We start from the raw sequence: 15,387 nt of genomic DNA, 5'->3' as shown, positions 1-15,387 counted from the left end.
GTAATTTCTTGGAGATAGCAACATTTGCTTCTTCTGTTTGTCCCTTGTTCATTAAGAGGGACTGATAAGTCTGTAGCCATTGAGAAGAGCAGTCAAGTTATATTCTATTTTGTTCATAACCACATTGGTGCGTAACTGGAAGAAGCTCTTTGGAAGAGACATCATGATAAAACTAACTTGACTCTTCTCATCAATGACAGCTTCATTTTCTTCTGCCACATTGAAATGGACCATCATGTCCAGGACATGTTCTCTAACTGAGGTCCCTTCTTTCATACGGCAGTTGTAAATGTATTTTATGGCTTCATGTCTAAGGGAGAAGGACGGTTGTCCAAACATCCCTTTTAGAGATTCCATAATCTCTTTAGCAGTACCCATAACATCGTGTTTCTTAGCCAAAACATCAGATATGCTGGCTAGAATGTACACTCAAGCATTATCATTTGCCTTTATCCATCTGTCATACGTATCCCGAACTATTCGGTTTGCATTTGAGCTGGGGTTTGGAGGACACTCCGCAGTTAAAACAAACTTTAAATCATCAATGACCAGTATTGTGTTTAGGTTTGATTTCCAAGTTGTGTAGTTGTCGCCGTTTAGTTTCTCAGAAGCAAGTAATTGTACTATTGAGTTTGTCATGCTGTGATATAAAGAAAATTCTATTAGTGATTTGACTTAATCCTGTTTAATCCAATCAGTTTTAGCAAATGTAATAATGTACCCAAATCATTATTAATTTGCAACGATACTTTAGTGAGTTAGAGCAACTGCTACCGAGGGGCAGTCAATCACTCATTCACTAAACCAAGACATTCTTGACTTAAACACTATTCCCAGAATAACTCTTGTTCCTATAGTGTTCTTAGTTATCGTTGTTTCGGTCAAGAATATACCAACTCTTAGTATTTCTTCGTAAGTGTGACCCGCCATTTTTAGACCTCATAGATCGGTCCCAACAATGCTATTGAATGAAAAAGCCGAAGTTGGGAACGGACCTAAGAAATCCTATCCCATTTATGGATTTTGCGTTGTTTTTGACTCCCATGTTACGACCCTCCGAATGGGTAGTTGCTCTAGGGCAACATGCAGGTGGAACATGGGAACCTCACGGTGCAATCTAGTGGTGGAGACCATAGGACGTATTTGACATACTTCCTTCTCCCACTTACTATAAATACTTTCTCTATTCACCTTGTTATTGACTCATGCAAATACCTTCCGAATGGAGGACGCTCCCAGGGCGACACGAGGCCGAGCATGAATCTCACTTTGTGAATTTTACAGAGAGCGTGAAAAGAAAACGATGTATCTTATACACATTTTTCCTCCCACTAAGTATTTTAGATGGTTGGGTATACTCATTACTTAAGTATATTCTGGCTAATTAAATATAACTTAAGTCTAGGTGATTTTTCTAAATCTTACTTAAGCATACTCATAAAACTGGGCTAACTAAGCTCAAGTACTGGTCCGATCTCCAGGTAGTAGGTGTTCCGTAAACCATCAACTTAAGTACCTCCAGCCTTAGACAAGATCGTGCCAAGTGAGCTTTCTCGTAACCGCAATTTCGTAAGACATCGACCTATTTTAACTATTAAAATTGATCGTGCTAGGGTCTTAACCCTAAGTGAGCAAGCACTTATCTTTATTATAGATTTTAACGTCTATCTCGTTTTATGACGTTGAAAATAACCTATAACATGCATCTAACATGCTTTATATAACAATTATATAATCAACCATTCCATGCAATAATATAACAATTTATATCTATCACTCATGGAACCCTAAACATGCATACTATACATTATAACACTTATAACATACTTGGAATGCATGAAACATGCTTAGCCTATGGTGGGATTTTAAATCTATATGACATACTTTATGCATATACATTTTCTATTTAATTAAAACATACATTCATAATGCATAATTAATTAAACACACTAAAGTGGGTTAGTTTTGGCATTTTAAAGCAAGCATTTAACTAAATTATTACACTAATAATTAAAAATAACTTGAGCCGCACCCGAGGATCACGAACTAGGCGATCCAACCCTTAATAACGTTGAATCGGACCCCAACGGCAGAAAAAACATCCGAACCGCCTCTTCCATCTTCTTCGGTTCAGCTTGCTATCTCTTCCATTTTCGATCAATTACAATCTAAAATGGACTCTAATGACTCCATAAAAATTACAGACATTTCTTCATTCATTAAAGCCCATACACATTAGGCTTATTACAATAATTGTATCAAATGGAAGCATAAATAAAAAAAAATGCCAAAACCAAAACCATCCACTTTAGCAACCACAAATTTGATTCATGAAATGGTACCCACCATGATCAAATTAATGTAAATAAAGTGCCTAAAACTTGCTCTGATACCAATTGATAGTGTTAATATAACACATGCGGAAGCAATTTGGATCTCGGACACTTTAAGAACATTAATTATAGTATATAACTAGCATGTTCATAAGTATTAAAACTTAATTAGTTTAGATATTAACCTTTTGTAGTTCAAACTCATTTTTCCTCACGAACCAGTTTCGAACCACCACTAGTGTCTTCTCCACTATCCTCCGGCCTTAGAACGGGATTGTGAAATCCGGTGAGTGACTAAACTTGGAAGAAATTTTGTATATGTGAAGAGATGTTTGTGAGAGGTCTTTCTCAAGGTTTTCCGCCAAGAAGAAGAAGACCTTCCATGTACAATGATCACTCTATTTAAAGAGTGATGTTTGCATGTTCATGCCAATTTGAGATCACCAAATTTTGACACTTAAAATTCCACTCAAATGTTTGGGATTATGTGGCAAGCATGCATGTTTGAGTTAACCAAATTTTGACACTCAAAATTTCACTCAAACTTGTGGGGTTTATTTGGCAAACATGCAAGTTTGGTTAAACCAAATTTTGACACCTCAAAATTCCACTAACATGGATTTTTCCATTAATTGAAGTCAACATTTTAACTTTCTTCATTTCAATTCAACAATTAATTTGAATAATGAATTTCAAATTAAAGTAACATTAAATGATTAATTAAACTATTTCATTAATATTTAATATTAATTCAAATGTCAATCTCAATCAATTCTGACACATAATTCATTAAGATATTTAAATATCTTCGATTCTCTCCTTTTGTTTAATTCGTAAATAAAACAAAAATGCTGTTAAATTCGAACACTTCGAACTCACTTGTCACACTGTTCTATGGTTTAGTCCGATATGAACTAGCAGAGGGACCTAATGGACCTATAGATCATGGGCTCCAACGATCCAAGATTAACCGGCTAAACTCATTAACCTTGTTAACCAACATTCGTTAACTACTAGGACACTCCACTATAGCCTAGTAGTTGCACTCCCCTCACTATAGATATATTTATGTCCATTTGATATAACCATGATTAGTAAGTCGATCCTTCACAGGTTGTTCGTAACTAGAGCTGGGTCAATTTATCGTTTTACCCCTAAAGTTACTTCTTGTTCCTTATGTCTCACTGATCCTCTAATGAACAATTGGTTTGTGGTCCAACCAGTAAGCTGAATCCCTCTCAGGCCAATGAGAGGGTGGGGCCCCTTGTTCAAGACCTGTAGTCAGTGCTTAAGGGAACTACGTTTCTTCTATCCCTAAAAGTGGGTAGGAGTGAATTCTATCTTGCACCCCACGTCCCCAGCCATTCACCCAGTCTTACCCCTGAAATGGGAGGCCTATTGAGTCGGTGAACTAGAGCCACTCTCACCCATGCAAATCTAAGGATAATTCTGAATAAACAGGAGTTCATGGTTAGCTCAGGATTAAAATCGAGTTACCTAGGTTATCGAATGAAAAGAAAATCAGTCTCAACAGTAAATGACATTATAAAGTGAGAGTGGTTTTCTTCATGGTCCGATCTTATGCAATACTCATTGCATAGGACGCCCCCACTCACATGTCTCCACATGTACAATTTAGTGATCACATTATTTATATCATATACCAAAGTGGGCCGCATCCATAGTGTCCCCAGAATAAGGTACTCAGCCTTATCCTTATACTATAGATCATTTTGACTATATACTTGAACTTGATCCACTCTTATGTCTCTACATATAGTTCAAGTAATCATACTATAGCCAGAGTGTTCTTAGTTTATTGGATTCAGATTAATGATCGTAAAGTTCACTTTATTCAATAACAATCTTTACTGAATAAATAACAATAATAACTTTATTGAAAATAGAATATGTTTTTGTTTACAAACTATGAGTTTTAGGACATAAAACCCAACAATCGGTAGATCTTATTTTATGAAATGTTATATGAATCCTTATCCCAAGAGGTTATATAAGGTAATGAAGTTTGGGAGTTATTGGAAAACTTTAGTTAGCGAAACCAAGATATGGGAGAAAATGCTCATCACGATCCATATGACCTTTGCATGAAGCACGATGTTTATAAGTTTTGTAGTCAATGTTGCCCATGTTTGCTGCACACAAAAAAGAGAGGGATGTTAAATTTTTAAGTCTTTTGGAATATTAAGTCATAAATTGGGTAACAAAATATTAGGAGCATTGCTTAGGGCTATTATTTATAAGAATATCAAGTCATAAATTGGGTAACAAATTATTGTTTTCAACTACATGTCATCTTCAGATTAACGAGCAAACTAAGGTGGTTAATAGAACGTTAGGAGCATTTCTTAGGGCTATTAACAACAACTCTTTAATAAACTAAAATCATACCATCAACATACTTAAACTATATAAAGTTTAGCTATCCATACAAGCTAAATTAAATAGAGGAATCCGCATCTTCATCATGTAAAATTGATGGAATAAGGAATGAGAATAAGGAAATAGAGAGTTATCCCGATTTGTTGCCGTTCGTCAATGGAAGTTCCCTTCTCTTGAGCTCTCACGTCCACCTCTTTGCCCTAATCAATCCTTGTTGGTCTCTTTTTCTTTCTGCTGTCAACAGCTGCTGGATTATGTTTTCTTCTTCTTCTCTGGTTTCACAGCAGAGGCTGCTGCTGTGTAATTCGATTTTCTCCCCAAAATGTGGCTCCTCTCCTCTTGGTCTTCCTTTTCCTTTTATATTGAGCATGGGTTCCCCTTTAGGGCTGAAAAGGAATAAGTATTCCACATAGGATGTTTCTCATTGGGTAGTCAATGACCCACTTGGACTCATGACATGGATTTAAAATTTTCATGTCATCCCCCATTTGTTTCCAAATTTGCTACTCCCACATGGTTTAGCATAAATTTCTGAAATCTTACCATATAACTCAACTAAATATACAATTAAGATCGATTTATGCCAAATCGTATCTTTTTTTTCATGTTAGACGGCAATAAACGATTTCATGCTCACTAAGTAGAATAAATGGGTAATAAATGAGAAAATTGTGAATAAGGGTGCAATATTAACTATAAAAAGACTCGATATAACTCTACTTTTAGGGAGTTATCAATATTATAATGGCTACTACCTAAATTATAACCTAAAGTTGATAATTGATGTCCAATTAGCGAAACCTAAATTTGTAATCATTGTGGAGTGATTGAAATTACAATGGAAGTAGTTTAAACTCCTAGTACCTTAAATGAAGTTGGTCTCTTCTAATAAAACACGAATTTCTCTTTAATATCATTAATACAATTATGCTTCATCTTGAACCTACTAAACATGAAACTAAAACTGCGTTCAATTTAACTCAATTTTATTGTCATCTTGAATGACGTGTAGGATATATTCTTGATTTACCTCGATATTTCATATTAGTTAAGCTTTTTGCAAAATCACAATTAGACAACAACAAAGATGAACTTGGGTCTATTTATTATTTTAAAGAAAATTTCTTTCTCCATCTTATTCCTAAAAACTTTTCAACTAAATTCATATTATGCGAAGAAACAAATTTTTTACTAGAAGTAAAATATGCAACTTTAACTAAAATTTCATCTAAACAAATTTTATTGCCATACAACATAGATGACAATTATAGCCTTCAAACAAAAACTAGAATAGTTGTGGTGAACGGGATAGAAACTCTAGTGTTCATCCATAATATACAACCACTACCTAAATTATGACCTAAAAATTTGAAAACATAAGTTGTAGTTGAAAATTACATAAAACAATCCCCTAAATCCAAGAACTCTATCCAATTAGTAAATCCTAAAGATAGTAGCTAACATAGAGTAATGGAAGCTCCACATGAAGTAATTTAAAGTTCCAGTTAGTTAACTAAAGTTTATCTCGTCTTTAGTGAAGCATGAGTTGCACTTAAGTTCATGAAATGTTTATAGACTCCAACTCTTAGTACTATTAATGCAATTATATTTCATATGAGTTTGTCATAAATCAAACTATGGTACATTCAATACAACTTTATTTTCTCGTCATACGAAGCAAAATAGAAGAATTAAATCAAACAAACTGATGAACTGAGCCGAATAAATCCAACCCAACCCAAACTGATTAGTTTGATTCATTTGTTGGGTTGTAGTTTATTTGATAACACTGGCATATTAGAACAATTCAATATTACAAGCCTTACTTACAAGTAAAATACTAGACCATCAACTTTTTGTTTTATAGTCCAACAACCGCTCAAGAAAATAGATTTCAAATTTGAGAGAAAAAAATATATTGAGTAGGAGTTAAAAATGTTGCATTTTCTTAGAAAGGGCATTTGGTCTAGTGGTATGATTCTTGCTTAGGGTGGAGAGGTCCCAAGTTCAATTCTAAGAAAGCCTAGTGTATTATCATTTAATGATAATTCTTTTTTTTAATATCATTTACTTGTGTACTCCACGATATATGTCTCAACCTAGTATATTATTATTTAATGATATTATCAAATTAAAACTTACACGAGAAAATAAAAAATAAAACATAAGAACTCCAAAATAATTTTAATTCTTTTTTCTTCTCTCTACAGTAATTTTATTCTTTTTTCTTCTCTCTCTCCCGTAATTAACTTCTAGAAAATAAAAATAACTTCTATTCTTTTTTCTCTCTCTAAAGTAATTCTATTATTTTTTCTTCTCTTACAGTAATTAACTTCTATTCTTTAAATAACTTCTATTCTTTTTTCTTCTCTCTACAATAGTAATTATCGCAAACCCTATGTAAATAATTTAACAGCGGTCTAGATCTAAAAGATCTAAAAGAAATAATAATAATTGCTCATGGATTTCATTAACAAAGAAAATAAATGAAATAATGATGATACATTCCATAAACAACTTAATATGTAGTCATTAATAAGGGCATTTGGTCTAGTGGTATGATTCTTGCTTTGGGTAAAAGAGGTCTCGAGTTCGATTCTTGAAATGCCCCTCCAAAAGAAAAAAAGCACAATTTTGAAAGAAAAAAAATACAAAAAAAATTATATAGTTATCAATGGGGCCTAACCCAAAGGAATGCGGTGCAATGCAACTTCAACTTCTATACATTTTTTCATATATTGAGGCACGAAAAATATATAGACTAGCTACTAAGAATTATAAATCTACTACAAAGGCATTTGGTCTAAGTGGTATGATTATCGTTTTGGGTGTGAGAGGTCTCAAGTTCGATTCTCAAAATGCCCCCAACAATATTATATCAAAATGAATTATGCAAGATAATATGATTTAAAATGTGGTTTTTAAACATTGAACCAAGAAATGAGAATACAAAATGAAACATATTCTTGGAAGGGCCGGACTTCAAAAAGAACATTACACAAATTGTTCTATTGTATTCTTTCTAGGAACTTTTCATTATGTTGTCCGCTGTCGTCAAATAGATCATCTGTTGTCACAATCCTTTTAAGGAAGATGCGCCCAAATAACCGATAAAGAAGTTTCAGAGAGCCATAGGTTCGAATCCTGTCACCTTGATGTGGTATTCTCAGGGGCCAAAGTGCAAAGCTCCGTAGTCTATCCGTTGTCAGGAAGGCAGGCATGTTGTCCGCTGTCGTCACATAAGTCATCTGTCGTCACAATTCTTTTAAGAAAGATGCGCCCAAATAACCGATGAAGAAGTTTTAGAGAGCCATAGGTTCGAATCCTGTCACCTTGATGTGGTATTCTAAGGGGCCGAAGTGCAAAGCCCCGTAGTCCATCCGTGGTCAAGAAGGCAGACATGTTGTCCGCTGTCGTCACATAGGTCATCTGTCATCACAATCCTTTTATGAAAGACGCGCCCAAATAACCGATGAAGAAGTTTCAGAGAGCCATAGGTTCGAATCCTGTCACCTTGATGTGGTATTCTCAGGGGCCAACGTGCAAAGCCCTGTAGTCTATCCGTGGTCAGGAAGGCAGGCATGTTGTCCGCTGTTGTCACATAGGTCATCTGTCGTCACAATCTATTTAAGAAAGATGAGCCAAAATAACAGATGAAGAAGTTTCAGAGAGCCATATGTTCGAATCCTGTCACCTTGATGTGGTATTCTAAGGGGCCGAAGTGCAAATCCCCAAAGCCTATTCGTGGTCAGGAAGGCAGGCGAACCACACACACTGAAAAAAAAAAGATCTCCTTTTCTATCACACGTAGAATTGTCATTCTTTTGTCTTTTGAAACCCCTTACCTTATCAGTCATCCGGCAGGTTTTTGGTATCATATATCGAGATGATTATTATGAAAAATCTATTCCACTAGTGTGACTTAGATACCCTTTCTTTGTGGTATCAGCCATGCTATTTGAATAGCCTGAAGTCATCATAGCCTCTCCACCTGTTCCGAAGACTCCTTCGGCATCAATGTGCTCCAATGAAAGAGATGAGACCCTTTCCTAAACCAGAACCGGGCATAAAACGCCGAGGAGAAAGTCGAAAGCGAGCTCTTTTTGGGTATATGCAATCTCGAAACCCAATTAGCTCACGGACTGTCTCCTCAACCCTGGCGAGTATGAGTGCTTGGTAAGAGAGAATGTCGAATGAGAAAGATATTCGATTACGGCAACATTCGCAACTACCAAAGTGCACTAAACCTAGTAGAGATCTTCGACCTAACGACAATGGATCTTCAAGCCCATTTTATCATTCCGCTTTGTACCTTATTGTTGACCGAATCAGATGCACGCCAGGCCTAAATTCTCTCTCAGTCACCCGGAGACGAAAGGATGATCATATCCGAAGTTTACGAATCGAAGAGAAAGTGGATCTGAGTTCTACACGCTTTCATTTTCGAAAGCTTCGCTTGCCTACGGTACTTTATTCAGGATATGCAACAATACGGTCATCTCTCAGCCGTGTAGAGAGAATTCCTTGATCATTTCCTTGGCGGATGACACAAATGAAATCGTTTCCCTGACCGCCCATCTTATGAGTCCATTCTTGTCTTGTTGGTTTGTTGTACTATTCTATACCTCTCTCGATTGATAGAAAGATGTTCGGGAGCTGGGAGGGCCTATCGTGAGGGAACTTTCCTTTTCACGGTAGGCAAAGGTAAAGCGGAAGCTGCATATATCCACGGTGATCAAGGCAGAGCGACTCCTTCTTTAAAAGAGGTTGGTTATATCGAAACTGTTAGATCCACTTTCGTTAAAGAAAAAATAGTAGCTCTTGGTTTGGCCGATGTTATTCGTATGACAATGCGGACTCGACTCAGGATGAGGATTTCGCTTTTCATACTGCTGCTATGAGCTGAAAGAGCTGGTAAGCTATCTCGCTAAACGAAAGGAAAAAGCACGTATGCGTTGACCTCTTTAGGACCGGTTGCTTCCTCTTTTTGTTTAAACGTTTGGAGAAACCTGTTAAGCCCGCCTTTCTTACCAGGTGTGATTCAATCTTTCAGCTCAAACTTTTCTATCGACCGACGGAAAAGGTAGGAGTACGACTTCCTTTTCCTTTTCTTGCCCGAGCCAAGGGATCATTCAGTTTCTACCAAAAAGTTCGCTATCTATTAGTTTCCGTAATCGAATGTACTTCTCATTTCATGTTAGCTCCTCCAAGAGCTTCTAGGTCCGTAGTAGACGAAATCTTGGACTTCTATCGGACTTATAGCATTGCCTGGTGAGCTCGCCGTTGAGGGTGTGCCTTACAGGAGATCGAGCAGCCTTTCTTTCCCTACCTGGTATGCTTTTCCGCTTATCGTGCAACTAGCCAACTAGCCAAAGAGAGAGGGAGAGGGATCATGTCAATCAATTTGTATGTGTATTTTGTCCGTCCTGTACTTGCTTGCTTAGCTTTCTTAACCAACATCTCCGGTTTCCCTCGAACCAAGAGGTCCTGCTTATCTATACCCAACAGTCACACTTTCAGCCGAAAGACTGATTTTTTTCATAAAGTCAGTTCATAAATCAAGAAAGAATGAAGCTGCTTACAGGGACGGTTATGCGATACGTCTTTTCATACTCGCCTTTTCTTTAACCCTGCTATCAACCTAGCCATTCTCGTTTGTTGCTTTAAGGGGTCTCCCCACTGTAGATTACTCGGATTGGTTCTCGCGTCCCTGTGCCAAAAAGGATGGGCGAGTTTGATTTGAGTGTTCATTGATTGGGTGGATCCATTTACTCTGGGGGGGGGGGTGAGACGAGGTGTAGCGCAGTCTGGTCAACGCATCTGTTTTGGGTATGTTATCCTCTAAATGTTTTAGGAAATGGGGTACAAATTTTCTACATAAGTCATCTGTGGTCACAATCCTTTCAAGGAAGATGCTCCCAAATAATCAGTGAACAATAGCCTTTAAAGAAGTTTCAGAGAGCAAGAAGAGGCAGAACAGAGAATAGGAGTGAGTCGTGCAAGGAAGAAGGATAGGTTTAATTTGGGTTCGTTTGAACTAAAAAACGAACCAAATTTTTTCAATCGAACCCAAATTCAAGACTCACTAGCCCATAGTCCATATGTGGTAAAAAAAACCTTCCGTGGCCCAACCCTTATTTGCAATCAGCATCCAACCATTTCTTTTTCAACCTACACGTATGCTCCAGGCCAAACTCACGTAACTAGTCAGAAGATGCGGCCCACAACTGAACGGAAGACAAGTGTCACAATCGCACTCTTGCAGTAGTGAGACAATGATTATGTGACATTTGTTCTAATCCAATGAACAAGTCAACCATGCAAAATTTAGACTGAACGAACAATAGCAGTGTATGCTCGAATCACATTTAGAAGAAATATTTTAGAAAACGTGAGCGAGGAAATACGTTAAAAACAATTTCAAATAAAGCAATGTTATAAGCTAAAAGTGAAGAAACAACAACTGGTCACGTTCTCCTATAGTACATTTTGAGACATTTTAGTCCTGATGGGTGTAGATATGATTTTGAGGGCTAATCATACACCCCGTATTGGCACAACAATAATAGTAAAAAAGTCTATCTAAGATGAAAGCAAGTAAAAGGTGTTTGGAATGAGCATGCCACCATGAACCACAAATCGTTTACAAGAATAGCTGAGACATCTAACATGCAGCCACAGGCAACATGCCTCGGCCAATCATGACCGCGACATCTGCCCTTACACAATTTGTCAATATCTCTATCAACCGGCTCTTCATAAACTCAACGTTGTAGGATGAGGCTGACTTTAGGTCTCCCGACGCACTTCTAGCTTATCTCAGTATTGAGGAGTCTTTTCCAACCTACTAGGAGCTATTGAAAATCACTTCTCGGTTTGTTAAGTCATCAAGTCTTCTCTGTTGGTGTTTATCCTACTTTCTTCACTTGAAACAATTTCTTCTTTGCATGATGTCATACCACCTTCTTTTACTTGATGTTTTCTTGGTCGAAATAATAACGTTTCAAGTTACTGACGTGGACAACAGGGTTAGTCTGTATCGATAGGAGCAATTGGATCCTATATGATGTCTTCCTAATCTTGTGGATAACTTCGACTAGTCCATAGAATTTTTGCACCAGTCTTTGGTTCTTGTTGCTTTGAACTCAAAGTTGATCTGACCTTAACTTATCATAACTCCCTATTTGCTTTAAAATTATCGTGGTCGACCCTTCTCTACATCCGTCTGGATGGTATTTTTGCGTGAACATGTGTTGCTTTAGTTGTTTGTTTTTGTCTCCCTTCTTCAGTAGAGGTGTTGGCTTGGTGGCTTTGCCAAGCATTTGAGTGATCACTGACAAGAGCCTTTGCAGGTCAAATAAACTCGAATGTGAACATGACATTTTGCTATTTATAGAATTCAACTAGCTCAGGCAGAGCCGCATGACATCTATTTGTGGTAGGCGACATAAAACTAATCTTGTGATTTATCTCTCTTGGTGGGGTTAAAACCCAATATCTGACCTTCTTGTTTTGGGTCATGGTGTTCATGTAGTGGCAATAAAGTTTTTGTTGAGGTTGGCACACTTGAGCTCCCCTTTTCAAATACAACAATGGCAGCAAGTGTTGATTCATCATGGCTAAGATTCTTTCTCAACTGTACTATCGTCATCATTTTCACCCCTCTTGGTTGATGAATGTTTGTCTGAATGATCGTTGGGTTAGACTACGTTACTACTAGGCATTTTTCTAGGGGCATGTACATGGCTTTGTGTTCTAGCAGGATGTCAATCCCTGACTATTTGGGCTCTAGAAGGTTGGATATGAAGGCTGACTATTTATAGTAAAAATCTGATAGAGATATATATACTAAATAATTATATATAGTAGGCGGTTACATGTAGTGAAGCTATATATAATAAACTGAAATCATATGTATACCCATTAGTCAGTGCTTCCTAAATGTACATTTCTCATTCTCCATATCCTCTCTTTGCATACCAGAAGTCATTAATACAAAACCATTAGTCAATATTTCTTCTTACATTTTCTCTATCACGTTCTTTGTGTTCATTTAGATCAAGTGTGTGTGTTGTTGTGTGATTCTAATAACTGGTATCAGAGCGAGGAGAGATTCACCACGATCTGTGAAGATGGAAAGTTCAAAGACTGGAATTGAAAAGTTTGATGGATTCGATATCAGTTTCTAGAAGATGCAGATTGAAGATTATCTGTACGAGAAAGATATTCAGGAACCCATTTTGGGGGTGAAGCTGGATACCATGACCACGGAGGAGTGGAAGCTCAAGGATTGTCATGCCGTAGGGTTAATCTTGTTGACGCTGCCAGGGAACCAAAGAAAGTGCGATTGGAAATGGTCCATACAGACGTTTGGGGACCATCTCCAGTTTCTTCATTTCTAGTACCAAAATTTCATGGATTAGAGGTTTCGCCCTTGCAACGACAACTCTCTGTTTTCGTAAGGCTAGTAAGATATCTCATGACCACTCTTTTCCTCCTCACCATATCTAGACACTATAACGTTGATCCAGTATTGTCTTATATATTTAACGTTCACTCTTTAACGTCCAAGGACATTTTATAACTACCACGAAAATCAAAACATACAATAAATTCATACAAGTTTTACAACATATCATATACTGCTTACTTGGTCGTGGAGAGACGTGTCATCGAGCTGAGTCATAGAGATATACGACTCTTTATCCTAAGAAAAAATCTATATAATTTAAAATCTGGCTGATACCAATCTGTCACAACCCAACTTTTAAGGGTTCAAAACTCAAATAGAAACTAAAATTGAGAGGGAAAACAAATAAAAATAAAAGTAAATTAATATAAAATAAGAAAATGTTGTAAAATTAAAATGAGATTGAGAAAACAACACAACATTAAATATAAAATTAAATTAAATTATAAGACGCTGTTGATCAAGTTTATCCAAACAAAAAAAAAAGTGTTTGGGATACAATTACAAAAAAAAAAAAATACAAAAAAACTCAAACACAAAGACAGACTAACGCTACATAACAACACCATCTGTGAGTGCACAACCTTTGAAGGCTCCCTCATCTCAACGGTAAGTTCTATTACGAACCCATCCAAAATAATCACACCTGTGACTGCATCTCCTGACTTTAAACTGCTAGTCTGAACATGGTTTCGTCACGAAAGCTTTAGAGATAAATCTATCTTTACAAAAATATTTTTCTCTTAATTTATAATTAGTCATAAAAAGAAATAATTAGGTACAAATTTGGTCTAGAATTCAAAACTTTTAAATCTTACTGTTACTTAACTAGATTCAAATCTAGATTCTTGAACTTCTAGTACCATAAATAAAGTTCGTATCCTCTAATAAAACAGGAATTTCTCTTAAGATCATTAAATTCTTATAGACTCCAGGCTCAATATCATTAATACAATTATGTTTTATCTTGAACACGCCAGATATGAAACTAAAGTGCGTTCAATTTAACTCCATTTTATTGCCATCTTGAATGATGTGTAGGGTATATTCTTGTGACATGACAGTTCATATTAGTTAAGCTTTTTGCAGAATCACAAGTTAAAAGACAACAACGATGAACCTAGGTCTATTAGTCAATTCAAAGACAATTTCTTTCTCCATCTTTTCGATAATAATAGTTCAACTAAATCCATATTATGCAAAGAAACAAGTTTACGACTCATAAAAACAACTACCTAAATTATGTCCTAAAAATTTGAAAACATAAGTTGTAGTTGATAATTACACAAAAATTTCCCTAAATCCATGAATTCGTGTCGAATTAGTCAATCCTAAAGCTTGTAACTAGCATATAGTAATTGAAGCTCCACATGAAATAATTTAAAGTTCCCTTACCTAACTAAAGTTTATCTCCTCTTTAATGAAGCATGAATTGCACTGAAGTTCATGAAATGCTTATAGACTCCAACTGTGAGTACTATTAATGCAATTATGTTTCATATGAGTTTGTCATAAATGAAACTAAGGTGCATTCAATACAACTTTATTTTCTTGTCATACGAGGCAAAATATAAAAATTAAATCAAACAAACTAATGAACTGAACCGAACCAAAAATTGATTAGTTTGTTTCTTTTGTTGGGTTGTTGGTTTATTTGATAACCCTGGTATATTATAACGATTCAAAGAGAAAAATATATTTAAGTAGAAGCTAAAAATATTTGGTGTTCAAGAAAAGGCATTTGGTTTAGTGGTATGATTCTCACTTGGGGTGCAAGAGGTTTGAAATGCCCCTATGTTTAAATCTAACTTCATATTCGACATTTTACACTTACCATCATGCTCTTAATACTCATAGTCTTTCTTAACATCTCATCCCAAGGCTTTATTCTCCAAGACAAATTCTACATCCAAGGTATTCTCCAAGACAAATTCTACATCCAAGGACTTCACGTGTTTCCTGCAATACGACCTTAATACCTAGGCCTAAGGCTTCATACATACGTTTCAAGTGGTATAACAAGGGCATTAGGCTTCATGGCTTCATACATACGTTTCAAGTGGTATAACAAGGGCATTAGGCTTCATACATACGTTTCAAGTGGTATAACAAGGGCATTTGGTCTAGTGCTATGAAAGTTTGATTCTCGAAATGCCCCTTCAAGAGATTGTAGTATGAAAGACA

The sequence above is a fragment of the Cucurbita pepo genome, chromosome 10 (genome assembly GCF_057944985.1).
Source record: "Cucurbita pepo subsp. pepo isolate OVF chromosome 10, ASM5794498v1, whole genome shotgun sequence".
Taxonomy (NCBI): Eukaryota; Viridiplantae; Streptophyta; class Magnoliopsida; order Cucurbitales; family Cucurbitaceae; genus Cucurbita; species Cucurbita pepo.
Note: the sequence above shows the minus strand (reverse complement) of the source record.